Raw genomic sequence first — 23533 nt, forward strand, 5'->3', positions numbered from 1 at the left:
AAAATTAAAAAAAAGAAGATTGGAACCGTTGTTAGCTCAGGTGCCAATCCTTAAAAAACAACAAAAAAAGAATGCTGGATACTCATACCATACACTGAGAGATATTCAGATCCAAGGTTGGTGCACAGTGACACGTATTTTAAAAAGAAAATAATGCTATTTGTTTTTTTTAACATGTAAAGCATTATTTTGACAATAAATTTACACCCTTTAGCACATCTATTTTAATGTTCTGGAGCAACTGTGTGAAAATTTTCACACGAAAAGTATTTAAAGAAAACTTGGGGGGGGGATATTAATTAAAGAGACTAAGGAATCCCAAAAATTATTTTGGGAGAAAAATTTCATTTGATGAATCTTCTGCTTTCCTAGTCCTTCCCATTTGAGGCAGAAAAACCACCAAGTCAATCATAGTTTATGTTTCCCACCCCCTCTAATTATTCCCAGCTATCAAAAAAAACAACCTAAGTCGTAAAAATTAACAGCTATAAAATATCTATAAGCATTTCCACTGACCTGTTAATCTATTATCCGTCAAACTATTAAACTGTATTTGAGATTAGAAATGAAAATGCTGCCTAAACAGATACTAACTAGCTGAGCAGCCTGTGGTAATCACTTAACTGATCTAAGCTTCAGCCTTGTTTCCCAAAAACTCCTTAACAGCAAGACCAGTTACCGCCCTCAGAGACACACGCACAGGCTCAGCAAACAAGGGCGCTCCAGAGCGGCACTGCAAACCCGCACGGAACCCGGGGTTGGAGAGAACTATAAATTACCTTTCTGGCGCTGTTCGAATGTCTGCATCTACCCTGGCCCTGCTCTGGGGGTAAAGTCACGGTCAGTAGAGATGTCACCAATGGGAACATGCTAGGGACACAGACAAGCAGAGCAACACTGTTCTCTGGAGCTGACTCTCGACGAAGGCCCTCCCCGCCCGCCTCTCCCCCTTTCTGTCCCACCTGCCAGGCAGACGGCACCTCACCTCTGTATGAATGTGCACTGGTGACACCTGCTCATATGAAGCTTTAATGGCTCTTTTCATAGCTTTTCCTGGCATCACCCCACCCTCAAGATTATACAGCCCTGGCTCTTTCGCAACTGATGCATAAACTCCTATCCACGACCCTATAAACCTGAGCACGCCTCTTTCAGCAGGATGTCAGCTTCTTAAGGGTACAGACTGTCTTCTTTTTTTCATCCACAATGTCTGATACGTAGACACGTAGATATTGACTAAGTTAATGAATTCCAGCTCAGCACACAGTATGCTGGTATGTCCATTTGGTGGAGGTTTTCTCAAGTTGGAAGTGTACTGATTTTTCTGCAACCACACAAGAAAGACTCTATGAGCCAGAAAAGGCCACAGTGAAACTGACACTTGCCTAACTGCTGGTCTAAGTGTAAAGGGGTATCACCCTTCGGGGAAACTATTCTGCAAATCTAACACAGAGCCATAAAAACGCTCATATCCTCTGATTTAGCAATTTCAAGGAAACTATCCCAAGGATGAGGACGTTCTATGCATAAAGTTTTTTATTAAATTATTTCTAAAAGCAAAAACTTGGAAAACTCAAAAGCAACAATAAAATAGAAAGTTAAAAGTGATACATACACTCGACAGAATCTTATAGAGCTTAAACAGTAAAAGCTATGGAATCTTACAAACAGAACAAATGTACGGAACAAGAGTGTGTAGTCTCTTGTATAGCATCACACTCCTGACAACGCAAGAAGTCCTGCTATATTACGGTAATTACCGCTAGAGAATAAGCACGTGCAGACGGCTGAAAAAGACTAGAAGCGAATTCACCAACATGCTTAGGTGTTAGGGGGCAACAGTGATGACAGCTGACTTCTTCCTTCTTTCTTCTGTTTTTCCAACTATATCCACAACAGTTTTTTTTTAAAATATATAATTGGGAAAAAATAAAGGATTCCTCCAGCCCAAGTGAATTTATCTAACATGACAACTGACATTAATAAATAAAACGTTCTCAATTCTATTTGCTTGTCAGGCTTATGGAGAGGGGGAGGGGCAGTGTACAAAGCTGTAGCTGCCATACTTGAATTACCTCCACTCTAACATTCTTTTTTTTTTTTTTTTTTTGAGGAAGATTAGCCCTGAGCTAACTGCTGCCAATCCTCCTCTTTTTGCTGAGGAAGACTGGCCCTGAGCTAACATCCATGCCCATCTTCCACTGCTTTATATGCGGGATGCCTACCATAGCATGGCTTGCCAAATGGTGCCATGTCTGCACCCGGGATCCGAACCGGCGAACCCCAGGCCGCCGAGAAGTGGAACGTGTGAACTTAACCGCTGTGCCACCGAGCTGGCCCCCACTCCAACATTCTGTTCTAGAAAGGTTGCCAGGAATGGCTGCCACATTCTCCTCAAGCCCTCCCTACCTTGAAGCCCAGAAGAGCTTTTCAGAACCAGAAGTGTCTACAGAATCTAAGAATTTGCATATTGACAAGGTGTTCTTGTTTTCTGTCTCTGGGGAGTAGAGCCAATCTACACTGCACAAATGAGAGACACGATGGCAAGGGTAAGAGACTCAAAGAAACCTTCCTTCGAAGTAAAAAAGGTGGAAGGGAAACCCCTGGACTGAGGTGGCCAACAACGCTGGTGTGCGTCCTGTCGCTGGCTGGCTCTGTGGGCCCCTCTGGACCTCGGCAGCCTGGCTGTACAATGGCATTACTGAACTGGAGGTGGTTTTCTCAACCATTTCGACCAAGCCCGATCCCCAACACCGATACACAGGAGATCTTCTGCAAATAAAGACGTTAGTTTATATTTACACAATGTTTTCAAAATATAAAATCATAAAATATTAAATCTGCTTTTACAAATTACACAAAACCCTGTACATTCTGATTCTTCTCCCTTGTCTCTGGACCTTGAGAGTCACTGCACTGCAAAGTCTCTTACAATTTAACTCCCACAACCATAAATTCACTGTTTTCTCTCCTCTTCCCTCTGGAAAATGGGCCTGCACACCTCCGATTCACACCTGTCTGCCTTCTCTCTCCTCCCTCCCCAGAGGGACAGGGTCTGACTGTCCTCCGCTGTTGGCCTTCCTTTCCAGAACAAGGGCGCCTCAGCATCTTCACGATGCAGCTGGGAAGTGGTGGCTGAATTTGGAGGAGGAGCACATTCCCAGAGCCGCCCCCTTCTCTGTACACCTGGTCCGGAAGTTACACTGGGGCTACCTTGAGCAAACAAGGTCATAAAAGGGCTGCTAATTCTTTACATTTCCTCTCTTCCTCTCTTACCATGCTGAAAAACCGCCTTTTAGTGATGATTTAAAAGAATGCAATTCTATAGGAAAGGGGTGAATTTCTTCAACTCTGAAATGTATCTGCCTACAACTAAGCTTTTTCTATCCCTTTGCGAATGCGTAACAAGATTTTAAGATGAAGCTAGAAGTTGCTTGTCTAAGAGACTCAAAAGGCTGATAATAATGAATGTTGGTGAGGATGTGGGAAAACAGAAACTTCGGCACCTTGCTGAAGGCAGCAGAAGCGGAATAACCCATAGAGGGCAACCTGCAATCTGTGTCAAAGTGGAATGTTCATACTCGCCAAGGGAGCAGTGCCCACTTCCAGGCATTCATCACAAAGAAAGAACTGGACAGGGGCTGGCCCCGTGGCCGAGTGGTTAAGTTCGCGCGCTCTGCTGCAGGCGGCCCAGTGTTTCGTTAGTTCGAATCCTGGGCGCGGACATGGCACTGCTCATCAGACCACGCTGAGGCAGCGTCCCACATGCCACAACTAGAAGAAACCACAACGAAGAATACACAACTATGTACCGGGGGGCTTTAGGGAGAAACAGGAAAAAATAAAATCTTTAAAAAAAAAAAAAAAAAAAAAAAAAAAAAAGAAAGAACTGGACAAACAAGAAGCACGCTGAAGGATGTTTATCTTAGCATTTAGAAAAGCAAAACACAAACCCATCTAAATGTGCAACGAAAGGGACTAGGGAAAACAATTATGGCAAAGTCATACCATGGAAAACTAAGCAATCATTATTTCATTTAAGAAATCCTATCATATAACAATGTCTACAGTACACCACATTTGTGTTGAAGAAAAAGACACAGAGGAAAACACAGGGATAAAACAACTTCAGAAACTGTACGTCAAGATGTTCACAGCGCCATCTCTGCTTAGTAGGATTATGGGTCGTCTGCACTTTCCTTGTCTTTATTACAATTAAGCATTTCCATGACCATCAGAAAAACTCTCGTATGATAAAGAGGCTCTCTAGTCCAAGAGTGAAAATTCTGACAGCAAAAAAATCTGTTTGAACTCACCCAAAATTCCAAAGTTTCCAGAGTTACTGAGAAAGCCTTTTTCATGCAGTACCTATTTAATATTTACGAGCACACTCTAGGAACGCCACCTTAGGACACTGTCTTTTCTTTCTTTCATTTTGTAAAACAATGATCATACGTTTTTATATTGGGGGGGGGAGCACAAGGACACAACCAGAGCTTGTGCCTTATTAAGGGTTCTCCCCTTGTGACCCAAATAACTTCCCCAGTTCCAAAGCATTTTTCCACCTTCGCCTACCCCCAAATGAGTCATAACTATCCTAAAACTTCTGGTGCTTCTAGTTATCACTGTGCAGAGCCCTTTTCCTCTCTCTAGCCTACAATCCCAAGTAGTCTCCCTCCAGATCCTCTTTTGGAAAGGAGATTATTCTCCATGTCCTATGGGGATAATATATTATAATCATATTATTATTAGCCTGGAAGATGGTAACAGACTAATAGGGTTACCTACTCTTTGAGAATTTAAGTGTTTCCAGAAGGCATCATTCTAACTGATATTAACACTCCAATTGTTAAACACATGATATCAGAGCCACGATTTCCATAGAAAGGCAAAAATTACCAGAACAAGCACTTGAAAATGTCTTGACTCTTAGCGAAACAGGTGTTCCCCGACACCCTGTGGTATGAAACCCTTCCTCCAGACCAGACCAGACGGCTGTCTTTAGCAAAGATCAGATTGTGGTCCTAGAAGGGCTCCTCTGAGCCACACGGGATGCCGGACTCATTTTCTGTCTCTGTTATGTCGCTGCGTCTTTCGCCTGATCCAGAAGGATCAGACATTAACTTCTCTTTCTTTTGATAAGTGACGCTCACTGTTACAGCAACGCAAGACCCACCAAGTCCACAGAAACAGAGGGACCAGCCTGATTGAGGGGAATGGTGGAAAGCGTAATGCATGGTCACAACCTGTAAAAACCCGAAAAACAAATTCTGCCCCCAGACGACTCGACTGCAGAGGGGAGAATGTACATGTACAGTGCAGAGATTGGACAGGCTCCACTCGACCAACGGGTCAAACCGGGCATCAGTAACATGGGAAGAAGCTCACACGGCCTTCAGAGCATTCTTGCCAAAACCTTTTAACGTAAATCTAATCAGGCTTTTACAACTGTCTTCCAGCTTCTAAAAACACAGGGGATTAAGGAACACAAACTGATACCAGGCAATTCCAGGATGGAGGACATTCTATAAAATAACTGGCCTGGACTCTTCAAAAGCTTACTCTAATGGGGGGAAGGTGGGGCAGGAAGGCGGCTACAGACTGAGACCAGAGACATAATCAAATACAATATGAGATTTTGGGGGAGTGTGGCTAGAAATAACACTTAGAGCACGACTGGGGAAATGTGGATATGGACTGGATATTAGAAGATAGTGTGAAAGCACCGTTAATTTTCTTAGTTGCAATAACAGTATTGTGCTTATATAGGAGAATATGCTTATTTTATTAACAGATGCATGCTGATGTATTTACAGGTTAAATATCTTGATATCTATGTACAATTTAATTTCACATGGCTCAGAGGGAAAAAAGAAAGCTAGAGTTAAAATAAATAAAGCAAAAGGGTACTAGCTGTGGCCTCTAGATAGAGGGTAATATGTTCACTGTTATTCTTTTAACTTCTCTGTATGTTTGATTTCTTCATAATAAGCTGAGGGAGAAGTTTGATTTTGGATTTATCTAAATTGCCAACTAAATCTAAATTAAAGTATACCAACACTAAACTAAGAATTCCTGTAAAAGGGTTAAAAATTATAACAGGGAGTAAATACTCTAATAACGTTCACATAAGAAGCTAAAGCATTCAGCAGCTATTCTAAGACAAAAAAAAATATTTTGTTTTTGGAACCAAGAATTGCATTTACTCTTTACCTATAGTTTCATAGGAGAGCTGAAGAGAAATTATAAATAAATCTTCCTGTTCCCTCACTTAATCTTTGAATGGCTTTCCACTGCCTTCAAGGTCAAGTTCAAATTCCTCATGCTTAGCGTGACTCAGAAAGAGCCCATAAAACCTGGCCCCCCGCCTCTGCAATTTCAGATCTTGCCACTCCCCAATTCCAGCAACATGGACATCAGCGATTCTCTGGAATCAGCCAAGAGCTCCGACAATGCTGCTCCTATTGTCCGGAACTTAAAGACATAAATCCCAGGATGAAGAGAAGGAAAAATTCCTAGGAAAAAGTGACTATCCTAACAAAAGCATGAGCTCCGGATGAACGGGGAGGTGAGGGAAGGAGTCCAGCGAAGCCCAAGCCCCGCTGTGCGTCCCTTTCCCTCTACACCAGCATTCTGACGGCTGGCCTGTTTGCAGCTCTCTTCAATTACCCTGTAGGTTCACCAGCAGAAAAACGACTCAGTCCTGACATTGGCCTTGCTCTCAGACAAAACTCACTCCCCAGGCCTGCACACCCCACACTAGAAAAATTGCAGAGGCTAAGAGTTAAAACTCGGTAGGCCCAAAGACCTTATGACACTGACCCTCTGCCGGCAACCACAGAGGACTGAAATGCCACAAAAATTAAATTACGGTGCTTTGTAATAGATTTAGCACTTTATTTTTAAATATTAACAAGACTGCCAGAGGGAGTAAGTTTATCAAGGGATAAGAATTCTAGCAGCATTACTCCTAGCTCACTCAGAGGCCAATTAACCTTTCCCACTATGCCCAACAACTAGACTCTCGAGGGTCCAAGCTGCTTAGGACCCTGTGGATTTGTGAGCAGATGCCTCTGCCCAATAACCCATTACAATCAATGCACCAGGGGCTCAGCACACAGGGAAAACGCGCGCCAGGCCAATGACCTGAGCGGAGTCAGCACGCCTGTATTCTGTTTCATTTCTTCTGCTGTCTGAAGATCCCAAACCTAATGTGGCTATCCGATTTTCAGTCTCTCTTCTCACCTTGGTTTTCCCTTCTCACAGCTATTTTTAAAACCAGCAAATGCCTAACATTCGTAAACTGTCAGTAGCCATCTGTGCTTTTCACAGTTAGATCACTGCTAAAAAGGAGCAAAATTTCCAGCTCTAGACTTTACTTCAACAATCTGGCAAATCATCATGGGGTGAGTGAGTGACTTCACCCCTCCAGCAGGGTCACGGACCCAGGAGGGCACCCTAAATTACACCCACTGCTTAAACTCAAACAACTGCAGGCCCTGGGGCTCCAGATGTGGGTTCTATTACTGCCTCTCCCCCAGCCCAACTCCCGCTCCCCAGACACAGCCTGGCACCTTCTGGATCCCTGCTCATCAAACTCAGCCCACCAGTGGGGCAACCGACAAATTTCTGAGGCATGAAAATATTATCAGGTAAAAAGTGAATTTAAAAAAATACATTGTTCTAGGAAAGCTGTGAACTATATAACAATAAAAGGAAAATTCACCTAAAAGAAAAAAAACATCAGGTAGCACCAACTATAACCTTTTATCCCAACGCTCCCTCTAAATGAATCCACAGAAAGATCTTCTTGAAGCGTCTTTTGCTAATTTGTGGTTGGAGTACAGCACACTCCAGAAAATGATGCTCACAGCAGGACACAAACACTAAGTAATTTTATGAGATTATGTCTGCATCTGTGCTAAATAATTTATTCTGGGAGCGGTAATAAAAGCGGAGATGAAGTTAAGCTATTGATCAAAGACTATACTAACTTTGTCAAAAAAAAAAAAGAGAGAGCGAGCGAGAAGAATGAATGAGCACCTTCAGGACGCAGAGCAAATGGACCTGCCCACTGATCTCTTCCTTCTTTAACGTCCCATTGCTCTCACGGGCAACACTTCTTGCACCTGCAATTGTGCAGTGGCTGTGAGGTCTGTGGGCCTTACCATCCGGGACTAGCTCAGGAAGGTACAAAACTAGGAAGCTGTGGCAGGAAGCACAACGGGACAGAAGACAGTGACCAGTCTGTCCTGGTCCATCATGGGGGAGGAGAGGGGAAAACTACACAGCAACAGTTTTCACTCTTTAAAAGAACAAGGTTAAATGGCATTCATACTCTGTGCTTAAGATGACTCGCACCTCTGCTTTCTGGGAGTCACGAAGGGGAGTCACCCTGAGAAGCAGAGAATCACGTCTGTATTCCTCTACCTACATAAAGGCATCATCCTTCCAAAAACACAGGACTGGGGCATTCCCAAACCACCCTACGACGTGTGTGTGCCCGTCTTTCAAAAGGTGTTACAGCCTCCCTGACTTCTTTGTTCCCTGGGGCATTTCTGCAGCCTTTTCAGAAGAACCTTAGAGTGCTAGCCAGAGAGCACTACAACCTTCTGATGGCACCTGGGGAGCACGGGCTAGAAAGGAATCCACAGGGCTTCAAAGACCGCCAGAACTACACCACCTATCGTACAAAGCACAGGTTCATCTTGAGGGTGAGAAGTCTTCTCACTGGGAGGGAGGAGTAATCTCCTCCCAAAAGTCTGGTCCTAAGGTGACGCCACAGATACTGCATCTGGTAAAATGCTCCTCTCATCTCCTCCCACCGCCCGGCTCCGCTTCAGCACCACACCTCCGCTCATTTCCCCAAAGCAGCATGTCCAGGACAGCACTGTTCCTTAAGCCACCGACAACTTCAACAACGGCTAAAGTGCACTACTATTTCTATTTTTTATCCCCTTTCACACCATTTAGACTGTAAACACACTGATCTCTGATGTCAAATTCTAGGTGCAAACGCTTGTTGGTGATTATGCTAAAGAAAGGCTTCTTTGGTTCTATTCCACCCACTGCTGATTTCTGAAGTACAGCTGTCTGCACAGGGAAAGAGCGGAAACGGCTGTCTTATTATGCAGGTGAATGGATAAAACAAAAATTAAATACAACCATAATGCAAGACAATATAAGAGTCTTACCCTCCAAAATTACAAATGGATTTGGCTAATGTGATAGATGAAATACCTTTTAAGTTTTATGTTAGCATGTGCTCTAAAAGACATTCCCCACTTTAGGACACAGCGTAAACAAATTTTATTTCTCCAGGGCAGAGGAAAATGGAAAGGTAGAGAATCAGATGACATTGGAAGTGGGCCTGGATCTTACCCTCCTGATATGCCAATCAGATATAGCCTAGGGCTCTGGGCTAAATTAAAGGTTGAGGGCCAACTTGGTTACTAATTTCCCAGAGACAGCTCAAGAGAATCAAGACAGAAAAGCAGAATCAACACTGGAACTCAAATAGGACTGAATGCATCTCACAGCATCATTTACAGTCCAGGAGAGCTGGACAATAATTTGGTTGGACAAGAGTGTAGGCCCTTTTCTGAGTTTACTCAGCTCCTCTTCAGAGAATGCAGGTGCCTTGCTACTGCAGCCACAAGCAAGGCACCAGCCATGAGTCCTTAGCTGGATACGCCCACCAGCACGGGTGCTGCCGCTGAAGGGCAAGACTTGTAATCAGCTGGCCATGAGGTCTTGAAAAAAGCCTACCAATGCCTGCTTGATAAGATATAGAATCACTGAGCCTGGAAGCCATCCAGGAATCCACAGGGTCTTTGGGAGGACAAAGTGAGACAGATACATAACAAGGACACACTCTTCTCAAACTTCCTCCTTGCACGAGCCTCAATCAAGAGGAAAACTAAGAATTAAGGGGTTTCAATTAATTGTGATTAGGATGTAGCATTATTTCCATTTTATAGAAAAACAAGCTGAGGGTCAATTATTGCTTTGATCTGGCTTAAAAGCTCACCGGCCTGGCTACTAAGACCCTGGAGATCCTGGGCTCCATGTGCACTTCAATACAGACATTGTTATCGCTGTTACTGAGAACAGGGGCAAAAACGAAAAGTTCTCAGGGTTCCTGGAGCCCAAAGCAAGGCCCCCTCCAACCTCCCAGACATACTAATTTAATCCCTTGCCCACTAGATGATTTTATAGAAAAAAGAAAAATTTTAAAACCTAGGGCCAAGACCCAAAGCTAACCGTAACTCAAAGGAGAGAACAATGGATACTCCGATCTTCCTTTTCAACTCATGCTGTTTTCAGCACGGCTGGATGACTCACTGAGCGATGGGAAATGACCTTGAAAGGTCTACTGAAGAGGGGGCTGCACCTTGAAAATAACCTCTCGCCTCTAATTTTCTTTTCCTCAGTTTGTTTTTCTTTAACTAACAAAGGTTCATTTTTATTTTTTTTGCAATTGCCAGCCCTGAACTGAAGCTAAAAATCAATTTTCATTCTATCCTTCCACAGGTCTGCCACCACAGTCAAGACCGTCACTGGGCCTGCGGCTGAGACCGAAGGTTGGTTAAACAAACGACGCCTTGTTCACGTGTCAGCTGAGACGTCAGGGGACTGAACTCCTGAAGCCCGGGGCAGAGCAGGCTGTCCCTCACTGCGCTCACGGCCATAAATACTGCTGTTATTGGGCAAAGAGTGAAGAGGTCACTCAGGACGTATGGCGGACGGCACCACAACCGCTGCAAAATACCCCTCCCTCATTTCCAGGAGGAATCTATTCCGACCTGATTGCTACCTTTAAGACATCACTTTCTCAGGTTTTCTATCTATTTCAAATGAGACAAGCTTATCCTTTGATTAAAAATGCAATATGATATCAGAAAATCCATCGCATCACGTTAGAGAGTAAATCATCCATATAAGTGGCATTATTTCACTAGCCGCACAAATAAGAAAGGGGGCTGCATGGGCCGAAGAGGTCCTTCCACGGTCTCTTACAGCTTTCCAGACACGGAGACCATGAGCGTCTAGAACACAAGGCTGAGGGATCGAGACCTCTCTGTAGCAAAGAATTCCTCTTAGAAATAAGATTCGATATGAGGCTTCTATTAGTTATTCAAAGAAGTTTTAAAAAAAATAATCAAAGCACTGACACATGCTGTAACATGGACAAACCCTGAAAACCTGACGCTGAGTGAAACAAGCCAGACACAAAAGAGCAAATATTGTATGATTCCACTTACCTGAGGTACCTAGATTAGACAAATTCACACAGACAGAAAGCAGAAATCTGACTGCCAAGGGCCAGAGGAAAGGGGACACGGGAGCTGCTGTTTAATGAAAGCAGTTTCTGTTCGGGTGACGAGAAAGTTCTGGAAATGGGCAGTGCTGACGGGTGCACAATGTCGTGAATATACTTACTGCCACTGGATTGTACATTTAAAATGGCTATAATGGTAAATTTTCTTATGCATATTTTACCACGATAACAAAACCTGTGTGTAAAAACTAGAATTATAACTTAAGACGACAGGTGGTTCCTGATAAATCTAACGCAAGGGGCACGGTGGTTCTGCAGAGTCCGAAGAATCAACACTCCCAGAGGGCCAGGGTCCAGACCGAGGGCCTCAGCGGCTGTCACTTCCTGGGCGGTCTCGGGACTTTGCAGACCCAGGTCCGCCGAAGACCCCCCCATGGGTGAGTCCCACCTAGACGTCTGTACGCCAGCTGCATCCTCGACACCCGCCGGGATGTCCGCCGGGCGTCCCTAACTGAACTCGTCCCCAACCACGGCACTGTCCCCCCGCCACGGGCCTGCTGACAGGGTCGCGGCCTGGGGACTGGCAGCCCTGCCCTCCCCGCAGCCCTTCGGAGTCCCGCTCCACCACGCAGCCGGCCGCATCCTTTCAAAACAGAAGTCACAGGACCTCGCTCTGAGTAAGTCACACTCTGGACAATGGCCTACCAGGCTCCAGACGAGGAGTTGGCCAGGCTGGGGGTCCACCCCCTGCCTACCGCCCGTTCTGCACAGGGAGCAGGCTCGAGCCCGCCGCACCCATGTGCGGCCCCGGGCTGCGAGGCGAGCGGAGCTGCTGCGACAGAGACTGCAGAGCCTGAAACACTGACAGCTGGCCCTGCTCCTAACGGTCCCACCCCATCCTCACGCCTCTGGCGGCATCTGTCTGCTCTTGCCTCCCTCGCTCCCGCCTCAAGGCCAGGCTGGCTGCCCTCCCCGGACACTGCAAGGCGTGTGCAGCTCCTCAAAGTCTTTCCTGCGCTGTCACTTCAGCGACACCTTCCCGAAGCACACTATATTCAAAGTCGCAACCCCGACCCCTCAAAACCACATACCCATGCTTCTCCCCTTCTCTGCTTATATTTCTCCAAATCACTAATCACCCAATATGATACAAAGTTTTCTTTTTTTGTCTGACTTGACCCCTATGCACTAGAATGTCAGCTCCGTGGAGGCAGAGAATCTTCTGTCTTATTCACGTATCCCAGGCCTAGAACAGTGCCTGGCACACAGCGGCAGCCCACTAAATACCTGTTAAATATAGCTGAAAGAGTACGCATGGTGTAGTTAGTGAGCCTAAGGCAAAAATCCCGGATTTCTACTCTAACGGGGGGCGGGATCAAATGATTAACAAAAAAGATGGGAAAAAATACGATGCGTACTTAAAAATCATCTGAAAATACAATTTTGGCTTACAACACATTCTAAATACAGACAGGTACCTCCTAAGCTAAAGATAAATTTCTCAATCAAAAAAATCAAACACCAGGGGGCCGGCCTGGTGGCCTAGTGGTTACCTTTGCCAGCTCCACTTCAGCGGCCTGGGGTTCACAGGTTCAGATCTTGGGTATAGACCTGCATGCCAGTCATCAACCCATGCTGTGGTGGCGTCCCACATATACATGAGAGGAAGGTTGGCATGGGTGTTAGCTGAGGGCCAATCTTCCTCAAGCACAAAGACAAAGATTGGCAACAGATGTTAGTTCGGGGCCAATCTTCCTCATCAAAAAAAAAAAAAAAAAAAACCCACCAAAAACACCAGTATAGAGTTTCAATTAAGTAATAAATACCATATGTGCTCACAATTTGAAGTCTGTTTCAAGCTATAGCCTGTAATTTATTTATATCCTACTGAAGTTTATTTTTAAATCTTCAGAAGTTGACAATTTATGCCTATCTTGTTATTCTATGCCAGTATTTCATTATTGTTTTTCATCCCACCTTCTTTTTTTTGTTTTTTAAAGATTTTTATTTTTCCTCCTTCGCCCCAAAGCCCCCAAGTACACAGTCGCGTATTTCTTTAGTTGTGAATCCTTCTAGTTGTGGCACGTGGGATGCCATCTCAGCATGGCCTGACTAGTGGTGCCATGTCTGCACCCAGGATCCGAACCGGTGAAACCCTGGGCCACTGAAGCAGAGCGCACGAACTTAACCACTCGGCCACGGGGCTGGCCCCTCATCCCACCTTCTTAGCTGAAATGACCAACACTAGAGAAAAAAACTTCTGTTTTGATGAAGTAGGTTAAAGAAATGGTATGTCAGTGAAAAACAAACCAACCCTGTGCTAACAAAATTGGCATCTCTAGTTTTTATGAGTAATATTTAAAAGAAGAAAATTGTATCATGCGAGAAAAATCAAAGATGGAAGGAGGATAGTAAATTCTTTGCCCCACAATCGAGAACATCAAAGAAACCTGAAGGGCCAATTTTTAAGAACTCCAGGTTTTCAATTTGCCAAGTAAAGTAACAACCCAGCCTGACGACAGGCAGAGAGCTTAACAAATACAATTGTGACATTTAACATCACTAACACACCTGAAATGAAGTCAGAAACCAGTAACACGTTAGTGTATGTTTAGGAGAAAAGGCACCCAGCTATTGAGCAGCAGTTACTTGGAGGAAAAGGGGAGGATTATCCAGCACTTCTGACTTTTTAAGATCACATGTCTCTGTTATCCTTGAATTCCACATGACTTTATATTCCTTTGTAAGAGAAAAACAAAGATATAGAGAAATGATATGGAAGGGTGGAGTAAGCTTGCATACAGCAGATAAAAATTCTCAACTAAAAAAGATTAATGAAGTAGTCGTGCTAGAAGTAAATTGTTCTGATCTCACAAACAGGTAATGTTCAGATGAGAAGCTGCAAATCTACAGGCAAATGTGTTTTGTTTGGCCTATCAGGTGTCTTCTGGTTTTCCCTTTATCTTTAAACTGTGAATTAACTACAAGAGAAATAGTTTGGTGGTTAACAGCATCAACTTTGCAGAACAGCATAGGGTTAAATCCTAGTTGGCTGAATGACCTTGGGCACATACTTAAGCATTCTGTGCCTCAGTTTCTACATCCATAAAATGGGGATAACAATATCCCTACCTCATTTAGGATTAAGTGAATTAACGTATTTGTAAAACAGTAAGAATAAAGCCTGGAATATAATAAGCACTATATTTATTTAAATGTTTGCTATTATTATGATGTCACATGAAAATCCGGATTTCTAGATTCTCTTGAAATATTGGAAGATCTAGCAAAAACGGAGAGACAATTCCCACTTTGATGCAATCATCAGGTTCTGAGTAGCCTAGTGGCTGTCTTCTTTTAACAGAACACAATCTTTTTAGTTGACCCTAATTCTCATGAAGGCCTGCCTAGTCCTGACAGATTCAGTTTATGCCCTCCGATCTAACTGAAAAGGTAAAACACTTTATAAAATCAGAATTTCATCATTTCTCCCCTCAAAGGAGTTGCTTCTATATTCATTAATAATCTAACCATCTATTAACCTGTGAGTGTCTACCATAAAGCAATGAGGATCCAAAGACATTAAAATGGGATGACAGCTTAGTGTCGAAGAGCCTGGCCTCCAGAATGAGATTCCCTGGACTCGAGGAGTGGCTTTGTCACATGGAAAAAAATAATAGCGCCTACCTCATTGGGTCAGGAAGAGAAGCAACACGTGCAAAGCTCTGAGACCGGGGCCTCATATATGGTTAGCACTCTGAGTTAGCTCAGAATTTATTTTAATTGAGAAAGAAAAAGTTGACAGAGGCCACACCCCAAGAACACCAGTGTGCAGATCAATAAGTGCGAAACGCTATTACTGATGCTATAACAGAAAGAAATCAAGGCGTGTGTGTGCACCTGAGTGACACACTGAAGGGCCACCTGTTCAAATCTATCCCCACCCCCCGCCTTTTACCCTCATGCCCCAGGGAACAGAGAGGGAGTGATGTGGGGTAGAAGGAGTCTTTCTCTGAGCTCAGACCGAGGGCTGAGTCTCGGACCCTGCTCAGCTGTGTGTCTTGAGCTCACGACACCTTCTCACCGTCTTGTGAGGGTCAGAAACAAGAAATGTCAGAGCCGGAATTTGGTGATTAGAACAGAGTGGGCCTTAGGTAATTCATAGTCATTATTATTTGTATAAGCCTTTTTTTCAGAATAACTAGATTTACAGAAAAACTGTGAAGATATTACAAGTTCCCATACAATCATTATTTTTACCCATATCACTATTCCGAATGTGAAGACAGGTAAATAGCTTCTAAGCTACCTTTAAAACCCGTGCCGACAATGAAGACTGCCACTCTGAGAAGATCCTGACTTAAGCACTCAAAACACACCACAGCACGTTAGTGACGCGACTCAACAAGTTTGTTAAGATGGGTCGTGGTTTACAGGCAGACGTGAGCAAGAGGCTGCGACGCTCGTCACAGGCCCAGCAGCACCTTCTCCGTGTTACCGTCCCCACCAGGAGCTTCAGCAGGTGCGGCGGGTGTCCCCTCAGCTCACACCACAGACGCAGTGGCTTCAAAGATGCCTGTTTTCTCCCAGGGCCTCTCATAACACAGTATTTCCTAACCAACCAGAAAATGAAAAACTCTGTGGCCCAGACAGACCTGTATCTGAAAGCGGCAGGGACGGCAGCTGCCGAGCTCTCGGAGGTCAGACTCTGAGCGGCCGTCCAGAAAGCTGCAGGCTGGCAGGGGTGGGGGAGAAGAAGGCTGGAGCCAAGCCTGGACCCTGGCGCTCGCGGAACCATTACTGACTTGTCCCCCGCATCTGACTCCTCGCAGCTGCCTATCAAAAAGGTAATGTGAAAATACCGTTTTAAATTTCACGAAACAGAAATTGGGGACTCAGAAGTGACATATCCAGACAACAGCTAGAAAAATGGGGAAATAACAGCTATTGTCCCAGAAATCGAATGCAATTTATACTAACATTCAGATCAACTTTTCTTTTCCTTTTTTCAGATCTACTTTTTTTTTTTTTGAGGAAGATTAGCCCTGAGCTAACTGCTGCCAGTCCTCCTTTTTTTTTGCTGAGGAAGCCTGGCCCTGAGCTAACATCTGTGCCCATCTTCCTCTGCTTCATATGTGTGACGACTACCACAGCATGGTGTGCCAAGTGGTGCCATGTCCACACCTGGGATCCAAACCGGCAAACCCCGGGCCACCGAGAAGCAGTTCGTTCACACTTAACCGCTGCGCCACAGGGCTGGCCCCCTCAAATCTACTTTTAAAAGCTCTCAAAAACCTCATGTCACTGACATTTATGGATAGGTTTTAAAGCCTTAGTCTTGGAGAGAAAAAAAAAAAAGCATCCTCTGAGCGAAGCTTTAGAGTAATTAAGGTGAAAAGCTTGCTACAAGATCCATGGCAAGAAAAAGGGCAGCATCTGAGCCTGCAGAGGGGTTTCTCCTCTCGCTGGCGTGAGCGGCTGCCGTAACCATCTTCTCTGACTCAGCCCCCTGAAAGCAGATGGGAAGGGAGTACCATAAAAAAGCCATGCATTATTAATAAGAGCCCTGGCATCAAAGCAGAATGATTTGGAAAACAGGAAAATGTCTGCAGAGTAAAGAGAGAGAGTAGCAAACAGCTTAAGTCATTTTTGGCCATGTCAAACCGTTCAGAAACGTCCACGCTAAGTCATTTTTCTTCTAAGCGGCTCTTTCTCCTTTAACCCTTAGTTTTAGCCCTAATTCTGATCTCTTTATGCCCTTCCCACCTTAAATTCCCAATGGTTATTTACATTCTCTGAGTGGCTTTCTCTGTCAATTTGCTCCTGTCAGCTTAAAGGCTGCCTGCGTCAGAACACAACGAAAACAGACTCACACACAGGCTGGCACAGTTACTGTCACCTAGAAATCACGAGTCTGTCTTCTCAACCCCAGAACAGGTGACAAGTGAGCAAGTGACCTAGCTCGCAATTCACAGCAGGCCAGCTAATGGTGAAAAAATCCACTGACTCTTATAACCATTATAGGGCCTCAGGACCTACCAGCAAATGATCAGGCAAGAAATACAGCTGGAAAATAGTCCGATGGTGAGAGAAAATGGCTTGAGCAACTCAAAATTCAGTTCCATTTCTCTGGTAATATATCAACTAGGGAAACTAATCCCTCCTCTTAGGCCACTGGTTCTCAACCCAGGGTGAGTCTGCACCCAGGGGCCCCTGGCAATATCTGGAGACATGCTTGGTTGTCACAGCTGGGAGAGGGTGCTACTGGATCTAGTGGGTAAAAGGCCAGGGATGCTGTTAAACATTCTATAACGCACAGGGCAAGCCCCCAACAAAGAATTAGCCAGCCCAAAACGTCCCTAGTGCTCGGACTGAGAAACTTTGCCTTAGACAAGTCATTTAAGCTCTTAATGCCAGTACTTACTTTTAAATTAACCATTGATATTGTTAGACAAAAAGCACAGTAATAATGTATAAAGTTTATACTGGCTGGTTCCCTTTTAGATTAATAAACAGATCATACTTCCTTCTAATTTCCTTTGAATGGAACACGTCTTCCTTAATAAATGGAGCATAAACTAGTATCATCTTTTCTACAACGGCAGGAACAAAACCCATGAGCAAGATTTATATAAAGTAGTTTCTGCTTCTGACTATGACTGAGGAGCTTGCTGTAGACCAGGGATTCCTCAGAGAACAACTGGAAAAGCCAGATAAAATGCAAAAAAAAAAAAAAAAAATAGCCTCAAGACTGTGGAGCGCTGTGGAGGCAACCACAATCGAAGGGACAGAATCCCGGGCAAGGGTGGGCCCCGCAGGGGTGAGCTGACACACTGAAGCTGGTTTGTCCCTCTGGGCATCTGCCAACTCTGGGAGCAAGAACAAGCTCAGGAAGCAGGCAAATAGTCTTGGTGCAAGAGTGGAGCCACTCCTAAGAGGCAGAGAAACCACCAAAACGTTTGGCAGTATTTCAGGTCTGAAGAAACAAAAATAGAGACTTAAGGGGCCAGGATCCTGGTAAAAAGAGTTGAGCCAGTTTTCCCCTTAAGAGATTTGTAGAATCTCAAAGCTGCACAGGTCAGGAGGCTGGGAAACCTCTGTAGAGGCCTCTGAAGACCACAGCAGAGTTTTCATCCATCCCATGTGCTGAGGAGACAAAGATTAAAGTTCAGGACACACCACGGGGGCAGGGCCACCGTGAGCACCCCAGGTTCTCAGCCGCAACTCCCAAGGCTACTCCCTAAGACTATAGGCAAACTGGAAGTAGATGGAGCCATGCCAAAACCCGCACCCTAGCCTAGTTCAGCTCAATCCCTGACAGGATAAATGGAATCCGTCCCCATCCTATTTGCCTAGCAAATGGAGTCAGCCTTCTCTGGAGGAGGAGAAAGTCATCCAGGGCTCCTACAATTTTTTATACACAACATCCACTTTTCCAATCAAAATTACCAGACGTGCAAGAGACTGGACCAAATGAGTGAATATCAGAAGAAGAACCAGACAAGAGGCAAATATCCACAGGTGATGCAGATACGGAGTTATCACTCATGGGCTTTAAAAATAACTACATTCAAGAAAATGGGGGGGGGAGGATAAAGAAAAAAGATGGGGAGAAAATGGAGAATTTTACCATAAAAATGCAATCTATAAAAAAAGTATCAAACAACTATTCTATAACTGACAATTGAAATTAACAACTTAACAGACAGGTTTAATATTGGATCAAACACAGCAAAAAAGGAGAATCAATGAACTAAAAGTTAGGAAAATAAAAGTTATCCAGACTGAAGTGTGGAGAGTAAGACAGGAGAACAGAGAAAGACAGATGTGTGTTGACAGCAAGCCTTAGAAAGTGTTTTGGCAAAATACTGCATCTATGTGCCCCCTGGATAGTACTGGATGTAGAAATGAACACAGGTGCTGCCTCCTTGCCAATTGCACAGGGTTTACGCTACTTGGTCATTTCCAGGCCAGGACAATAATCAGAAAAATAATCTTTGGACTCAGTGAAAAAGACACTGAGATGAACAATGTCACAACTCTCGACCCCCTCTCTACCAAAGTCGAAATGATCAAGGTCAGATTCAAATGGCTCCATTTCTGCCCCAGGGTAAAAAGAATCTTAAAAGCACTAATTTATAAGATTTTTTTTAACAGAAATCATGAAAAATTTCAAACACACAGCAAAGCTGAATTTTACAGCGAACACCCACATACTCACCATCTTGATTCTACTCCTCACTTAGCACAAATACATCCATCTATCCATCCCTCAATTCATCTTATTTTTTCATGCATTTCCAAGGAAATTGCAGAGATCAAAGATACTGCCCTCTAAATGCTTCAGCATAGATATCATTAATAGGAGATCAATATTTGCATACATTTTCCCCCTTTTGGTGTAAAATTTCATAAAATGACTCTGTACCTTTGCTGAGTTTTCATGAATGCACACACCTGTGTAACCCAAATCCCAATCAAGATACAAAACGTTATCATCACCCTAGAAAGTTTTCCTCTAGCCCCGTCCCAGTCATTCCCCGGGCTCATTTCCCCCTCCCTGAACAAGCGTCACTTGAACTCATCTTCAAGTCTCTGGGTGTGAAGAGTGAAGCTTAGAAAAGCCATGTTTCAAAAAGACAATCATTTTAATTATAAAATATTAAGTGAAAGTACATTCCTGAAGTTAAATTTAATATGCATATATGTAAAGTAGGAGAAAAAATGCGACATCTTCAAATTCCTATAAAGCACTTAAAGTGGTATTAACCTAATATCTACCGTCCTGCCAGGGTCGTTCAAGGTAGCAATATTTAGCTCCAAAGAAGGCATGGTGATCGGTATGTCCAACGTATATACCCTTCATTTACTATTCTTGTTTCCTGAAATTCTATTTTTATGAATTCATGGAAGCACAAAAGATTCTAGGAAAGAATCCTCACCCTCAGGCTTCAATTTCATCTGTAATTTATATTCCTTGAATATTTGGCTTTCCTTTCTGCATATGACCAAACCGAATCTTTCTGGCAAGAATGGACCACTCTCAGGGCCACCCCAGTGGCCTGGTGGTGAAGTTTGGCGCACTCCCCTTTGGCGGCCTGGGGTCAGTTCCTGGGCGCAGACCTATACCACTTGTCTGGCAGTGGGCATGCTATGGTGGCACCTCACATACAAAAAGAGGAAGATTGGCAGCAGGTGTTAGCTCAGGGTGAATCTTCCTAAGCAAAAAAAAAGAAAAAAAGAATGGACTGCTCTCTCTGCTGTGAACTGTAGTTACCTGGTTTTTATCTGGCAACCAGTTAATTTAACATAAATTAACAAATTATGCCTGTGCTCTGGTCCTAGAATATTATTTAACAGATAAGGGCTGTAAGTAATCAAAACGGTGCGGGTTTAAACAGGCAAAACTTCCTTAAGGATTAAGTCTTTTATTACTGTTTTCATCTGAGACTACCTATAGACGGGAAAATATGAGTCATTCTGACAAAAACAAAGGTGCAGCACAATCAGCCACCTTAGACATTACTACTATATAAAACACACACCACAGGGGCCAGCTCCGTGGCTGAGTGGTTAAGCTCTTGCACTCTGCTGTGGCCGCCCAGGGTTTGGCTCCTGGGCGCAGACATGGCACCCTCGTCACGCCACGTTGAGGGGGCGTCCCACATCCCACAACTAGAAGGACCTGCAGCTAAGACATACAACTATGTACGGGCGGTTTGGGAAGATAAAGCAGAAAAAAAAAAGAAGATTGGCAACAGTTGTTAGCTCAGGTGCCAATCTTTAAAAAGAAATTAAAAAAAAAAAAACACAGACCAGAATGTTCCTCTATGGCATGAGGTAAAGCCCACATTTTCTTACACAACTGACAGTCACTTTGCCTAGATCATACGTTAACATTTTAAGTTAGTATATAAACCGGACATACAATGCGAGCTCAATTGCTTTTGAAAAATTATAGATATATCACCCAAAAAAAGAAGAAAAAGAAACTGCACCAAAATGTTAATAGTGAATTATCTTTGGGTTATGAGATTTTAGGCTGTCTTTATTTTCTTTATACTTTGCCATATTTTCCAAGTTTCATACACTGAATGCATTACTTTTATAACCCAAAATAAATAAAAACTACTGGGGGAAAAACGAAATGCCAGCAGTAACCAACCTGTCGTGACCCCTTCACACTCTGGTTATGGAGCTACGATGCCCTTTGTACCTGCTTTACCCTTGCTACCCACCCTAGAGATGCCTACAACCTGGTTCTTCCAGCAAGAGACCCCCCTGGCAGCCCCTTACCTGGTGTTCGTAAGGACAGCAGACAGTAATTCAACTCTTCTAAACCGATGCCCCCAATAATCAGGCTTTCTCACTATCTTTGGTATGTTCCCACCTGCCAAGTTTTTTCAAAGCTTATTCACTGTAGTTTACGTTATAAAAACAATAGGTACATTGAGTGTGCTTTTTCTATTTACGCACAAATCTTTCTCTGCCTCACTCCCAACCAAAAAAATAAAAAACAAACCCTACTATCATCATACCATCATCATCCAATGCCAATTTTATGGGAATCCCTGCTAAAAGTGGTGAAAATCTTTGGTATAACTAGACTGGGAATGAGCTCTAGTCTTCGTATTGGCTGGAAGACGGAGTAAATCCTCTAACATCGCTAAGATTCCATTTCCCCAACTGCAAAACACACAGGTTGTTCCAATAATCTTGAAAATCCTCTCCCACTCTTTTATACTGTGATTTTTACAATCCTGTTATATCCTATATATGTGAATTAGTCCCAAAAAACACATCTAAGATTAGATTACCATCTCCCAACAGGCAGACCATCAATCACAGTGGCAGCTACCGTGTCTGGGGGGGCGCTCACCATTGCCACAGACCTGGCGACGCACTTCACTATGAGGCAGGAACACTATCGCCCCATGAGGACAGTGAAGTAGGACGGAATGGTTCAGGAACTTGCCCAAAGTCACAAAACCAGCAAACTGCATGGCTGGGACGTGAACTAAACAGGTGTGGCTCCAGAGCTTACTGCAGTTTACCTCCCAGGTGCAGGTGAGCTCCCCTGGTCCTAAGCAGAGCACAGTGTGGTAAGGTGTAACTTGGGAAGTGCCTCTCAAGGCCTATAAGCCAGATGATTGATTGATAGAGAGAAGGAAGGATGGAAGGCAGGCAGGCAAGAGAGAGAGAAAGAAAGAAAGAATTCTACACCTCTGATTTCTAGGAGTCTAGGAATTCTGAGTATAAACATCCTAACTATTCTCATGGTCATATATCATCAAGAAACGAGCTTGCTTTCGTCACCGTCTTCAAAACGCCTGGCTGACAGTGTTTACGCCCAGACATGATTAGAGAGCAGTGCAAATGAGGTGACAGTGCCAGTCTGACTCCAGGCGGGCCTGTAGCTTTGCATAAAGAACAGCTCTGTGCAGGAGAAGCCTGGGCCAAACTCCCCAATCCAGACAGCTACCCCACCAACGCCTAACACCGTCACAAGGGAGAGCGGATGTACAGGGGGACAAAGGCACAGAGCAATTAATCTCTGCACCTGGAAAATAACTCAAAACCACACGACGGATGCCCACTTTCAACATAACAATTAGCTATATCATTCCATTCACAAAAGAACACCCGTGGTGGGCTGATAAGACTGAGGAAGCAGAAGTCCAAGCTGCTCTTCCTTAAAAAGCACCAGACAGATTGAGTACACTTTTTTCTAAGACCTTAATTTTCATATTAGTTTCCAAAGAGAAGTCAGAAAAGTTCTGATCCTCCTATTTCAAAGTGCTCTTTCTGCGGAAAGAGACGGATTGTGCCCGGATGAGAAAGAAATGGCCTTATGGAGGCTTCACACCTACCACTTCTTTGGGCCTTTTCCAGTAACACAGTCCTTTAAGTGTCAGCATTTCCAGACAGCTAAGAGCATCTATTTTTCTTCTTCTAACTTTCAAGAGTTTACACTTCCTCTTCCTAAATCAAAAGGAATCAAAAACAGTGACTGAGGTGCCGGCTCCGTGGCCGAGTGGTTAAGTTTGCGCGCTCCGCTGGGGTGGCCCAGGGTTCGGATCCTGGGCGCGGACATGGCACCGCTCGTCAGGCCACGTTGAGGCGGCGTCCCACATCCCACAACTAGAAGGACCTGCGACTAAGATACACAACTGTGTACTGGGCGGGGGGGTGGGGGGGGGGGAAGGTTGGGGAGATAAGGCAGGAAAAAAAAACAAAAAACAGTGACCGAAA

The 23533-nt window shown here is 44.1% G+C and overlaps 1 protein-coding gene across 3 annotated transcripts in view; it reads right to left on the bottom strand.

Moving 5' to 3' along the window:
* B4GALT5 (beta-1,4-galactosyltransferase 5) overlaps positions 1-23533 on the bottom strand; it is a 70118-nt gene that overhangs the window by 27231 nt on the left and 19354 nt on the right. Inside the window, exon 1 of one of the 3 annotated variants that reach the window (XM_070589420.1) lies at positions 11987-12144. The exons of the other annotated variants lie outside the window; for them this stretch is intronic. The gene's annotated coding sequence lies outside the window, so the exon portion shown is untranslated. Of the gene's footprint in view, positions 1-11986; positions 12145-23533 lie in introns of those variants that run through there. 3 annotated transcript variants of the gene reach the window in all.

Source organism: Equus przewalskii, chromosome 21, assembly GCF_037783145.1.
Source record: "Equus przewalskii isolate Varuska chromosome 21, EquPr2, whole genome shotgun sequence".
NCBI classification, from domain to species: domain Eukaryota; kingdom Metazoa; phylum Chordata; class Mammalia; order Perissodactyla; family Equidae; genus Equus; species Equus przewalskii.